Raw genomic sequence first — 4723 nt, forward strand, 5'->3', positions numbered from 1 at the left:
CCCTAGCCACACAGAGTGATGTATGCTCTCTAAGGAGTCAAGCTACCTGGATAGTCTGTCGGTAGTCGATCACACTCCTCAGTGTCTGTGAATGTCTCCTGATGCAGTCCCAACCGGGTCAAAAACTGTCATGCTCATGGTGTAGTGATGTCTGAGTGCTCTAAACTGTATAGCGTCGACACTGTCAAATCTAGCATAAGATAAATCGAACTCGAATGATGACAGCATCTCAAGTGTAAGAGTATGGATAGCAGACTCCCCAATCAATAATAACTGCATCCAACCATCGACTGAGATGAGATCTTCAACCTCATCAGCAAACTCGTCTCCTTGCTATATCTCCCGGAATATGCTTGTGTCTAGGAAGCAAGACTGTCTGAACCTAAGCTTTGACAACCTCTCAAATCAGACCTGGTGCTCGGGACAGCGAATCCCATGTTCTCTAGCTCAGGGGATGGCTCACACGGGTGCTTGTCAGCTTGCTTCTTCGACCGGGGTGCCATATCTGAACAAATTGAAAACGAATTGACCAAAGAAACTCACAAAATAATACTACAAAAATCTACAAGGTCGGGTGGAAATTCCACACTGCCGTGAGGATCCACGGGCCGTGAAAACCCCATGGCCGCGCATTACAAAACCAAAAATACAGCTTAATATTTTTTTCTAACTTCATTCTAAGCATGCACAAACCATATAAACATAGAAACGAGGCAACATTCATCATTTTTATCGATTAAAATCAAGTATGTCAAAAAAAAGAAGAATGAGGGTTTACCGACAAACCAAAGATGAAAACTTTCAAAATCAGCCAGAAAGTCTAGTAAAACTCATCTAAATCAACGGTACCAGGTCGGGAGAGTAATGGAGAGTGTTTTCTGGGTAACTGGGAGTGCAAGAATGAAGAAAACTGAAAATATTTTAAAGGAAACCCACGACTCTTGCATTTCTGTACATTCACACAAGCGTGTGGAAATTACCCACGCCCATGTGACTCCACTGGAGAGACCCAGAGGGGCCAACACACACTCCTGTGTGCTCTCAGGAAAACAACTCAATGCTTCTGAACACGCCCACATGGGAGTGTGGAAATTCCTCACGCCCGTGTGCCCGACCCACAAGGGCAGACGCACACCCCTGTAGCTTCTCTGTCCAATCGAGAAAACTCTCTAAGTATAACACATGCTTGTGCGGAAATTCTACATGAGCGTGGACCTTCACAAGCCCAGGTCACAGGAGCACCCACACACCCCTATGTATTCTTGGGATGGAGGAGAGCTCTTCTGCAAAGATACACAAGGGCGTATGGAAATTACCCACGCCAGTGTGTTTGTTACAGGATCATCCACAGGGGTGAGTCCATGCCCTTGTGTCTTCTCGGGAAAAACATCTCTAAGTCTCTGCAAGAATACACATGCCCGTGTTAAAATTACGCACGGGCATGTGACCGTCACAAGGTTGTTCGCAAGGGCGAGTCCACGCCCCTGTGTCATCTTGGGATGAGCTCTCAGTAGAGACCCACGACCGTATGAAAATTCCACATGCCGTGCATTTTCTCTGGATGACTTAGAAAGAACTACATGCCCTGCATAAAATCCATGAACATGTAAATACACTCAGAGCCTGTCCTATCATTTGAAATATACTGAGGAAAAACACAAAAAACTCGCTCAAATGACTAATAACTTCGCCATACACATTTTAAGTACACGAAAACACCAAATAATCCACAAAAAATCATAGCAAAAGCATTGAAAAGATTTGGACACCAACGCTCAAAGCCATATTCATGCAAAAACTAACTAAAAACTAAAAAAACAATAAAGACTTTGGTTTCCTCCTAAGAAGCACTTGTTTAACATCACTTACCTTGACGTACCTTGTCTTACCTCAAGGGGGCTCATAGATGAAGGTTTCCCTCTTACCCATGACTTGGAAGAATGATGAACATAGTCTTTTGAAGATAGAGGGAGAGTTGTCAAGCTTATTACCACATGAGGGTTCGTCACCCTTGTTCCGTTCTTGTGCATCCCCAACAGACTTGGGGCATTTCTTGTGGTGTCTCCTTGCTCGCTTCATATTCCGGAGCATCTTCTTCACAATCCTTGGGGTAGATAGTACTTTCTCCTCTAGACCAAGTATCATTACTTCTTCCTTCTCCACTTCTTGGTCTAGCAACCTCTTGTACGGGTCCGGATTCAACATTTCTGTACATATTCATCAATTAGTTCATCAGTAGTGTTAAAAAAGTATAGAGTATTATCAAAGTCAAGAGAATGTCACTTGGCTTCGGCGAGGCGGTAGGTTAACTTATCATCACCCACTCTCAGTGTCAACTCCCCACCTTTTATGTCGATCAGTGCCTTGGAAGTAAGCAAGAATGGCCTCCCAAGTATCAAAGAAACATCCGCATCCTCATCGACATCCAACACTATGAAGTTTACAGGAAATATATACTTGTCAACTTTGACAAGCACGTCTTTAATGATGCCCCTCGGATGTCTCACCGTTTGGTCTGCCAATTGTAATGTCATCCGAGTGGGCCTAGGCTCTCCCTAGCCTAGCTTCTAAAAGAAAGAATATGGCATGATGTTCATACTAGCCCCTGAATCCGCCAATGCCATTTCTTCACCCAAATGGCCAATATTGCACGGGATGATGAAGCTTCCGGGGTCTTTCTTCTTGTTCGGCAAATTCCTTTGCAACACCGTTGAACAAGAGGCATCTAGGATCACCGATGCACACTCTTCTACCTTCCTCTTGTTGGTCAAAAGATCTCTCAAGAACTTAGCATACCGAGGCATTTGAGACAACACCTCCACCAAAGGAAAGTTCATGTGCAATTGCTTAAATAGACTCAAGAACTTCTTCTATTGCTCATCATTTTGGTCGTTCTTCAATCTTGAAGGATAAGGGATTCTTGGCTTGTAATATGGGGGTGCCACCTCCTTCTCCTTGTTTGCTCTTTCCTCAACCTCCATGACCTCAGGTGCTTCAACATTGGTCTTCTCACTTGGAGTACTACCCTCGGCCACATGACCACTTCTCAAAGTAATCACATTCACATGTCCTCGTGGATTGGTCTCGTTGTTACTTGGCAAGCATTCTTGGGGTCTCTCCGATAGAGACTTCGCAATTTGCCCCACTTGATTCTCTAAATTGTGCAATGAAGCGGTGTGGTTGCGAAGTGTAGCCTCAACCGATTGAAACCATGTATCCGATGATTGCACAAATCTGGTCAAGGTTTTCTCTAAGTCGGTCATTCGGGTCTCCAAGCCTGAAACTCTATTCGCCAGGTTTGGGGCTTGTTGTTGAAAACCCGGTGGTGCTATAGCCTTTTACTGCCCTTAGTTACTCCATGAGAAATTGGGGTGGTTCCTCAACCCTTGCTTGTAGGTGTTGCTATAAGGATTACCTTGTACTCTTCTAGAATTGCTTACAAAGTCTACTTGTTCAGTCGGCACCGAAATGGCAATCAAAATAGGATAATCAGGTGGCATATAGGAATCCCCACACCATTATAGCTCGTGATAGTGGCCACCCTCAGTGAAGTCAATGTATCCAATTTCTTGCTCTATGTCTCTACTTTGGCTGCCAAAGATGTAACCGCATCGATCTCATGGAATCCGGCTACTTTCTTTCTTTCCCTTGCATTTCATTGATAGCTATTCATGGCGATTTCTTCTACCAACTGTCAGGCTTTATCAGGGGTCTTACTCCCCATTGTACCTCTTACGGTGGCAACTAGAAGTTGTTTTGTACTTGGATTCAACCCGTTGTAAAAAGTTTAGATGATCATCCATTCAGGAAATCCGTGTTGTGGACACTTCCACAAGAGATCCTTGAATTGCTCCCATGTCTCAAACAAGGATTCAAGCTCCATCTGAACAAATGATGATATCTCATTACGAAGCTTTGCCGACTTTAACGGAGGGAAGTATCTTGCAAGGAAAGCTTTGACCATCTCATTCCAAGTCATGATGGATGCTTTTGGCAAGGAATGAAGCCACTGCTTGGCTCTTACTTTAAGAGAGAATGGGAAAGCCCTCAATCTGATAGCATCATACGAAACTCTGTTGATCTTCAGCATGTCACAAACTTCTAAGAAGTTTTCGATGTGATTGTTTGGATCCTCATCGGTTAAACCATTGAACTGAGTTAACTGCTGAATCATCTAGATGAATGCCGGCTTAAGCTCGAAATTTAGAGCTGTAATAGGGGATAGCACAATACTAGATTGTGTGCCCAAAACTGAGGGTATGGCATAGTCAGAAAGTGTTCTTTGTTGTTCATTATACTCTGCTATATTGTCTGAACCTTCAACTTCTATTTCAGCTTGATTAGATAGTTCTTGCACAGGTTCTTTAACCCTTCTTCTGAGTGTACGTTCAAGTTCAGGACCACCTTCAATGTATATCGAAGGGTTCCCTCGGGTCATAACCTGGAGCTACACTAAAAGAAAGAAAACAAATCAGAATGATGATATAATTAGGAGATGTGAAATAGAATGAATGAATGAATGAATAGCTAAGATAACAAAGTACAAAGTATCTCTAAACACCTACTCCCCGACAACGGTGCCAAAAACTTGACACATTCCTTACGTGTGACTCACAAGTACACGGGTTTATCGAAGTAATAAATCCAAGGTAAGTGGCTATCGTATCCATAGGGAGCAGGGAATAAAAACACCAAGATTGCTACTTAACCAAGCGAAGATGAA

General features: G+C 43.4%; 1 non-coding gene across 1 annotated transcript; it reads left to right on the plus strand.

Moving 5' to 3' along the window:
• Nucleotides 1-3809: 3809 nt before the first annotated feature.
• On the plus strand, nucleotides 3810-3916 carry LOC120250731. Its single transcript, XR_005533071.1, has one exon. It is a non-coding gene; the product is annotated as a small nucleolar RNA R71 (small nucleolar RNA).
• Nucleotides 3917-4723: the final 807 nt, after the last annotated feature.

Source organism: Dioscorea cayenensis, chromosome 19 (genome assembly GCF_009730915.1).
Source record: "Dioscorea cayenensis subsp. rotundata cultivar TDr96_F1 chromosome 19, TDr96_F1_v2_PseudoChromosome.rev07_lg8_w22 25.fasta, whole genome shotgun sequence".
Lineage (NCBI taxonomy): Eukaryota > Viridiplantae > Streptophyta > Magnoliopsida > Dioscoreales > Dioscoreaceae > Dioscorea > Dioscorea cayenensis.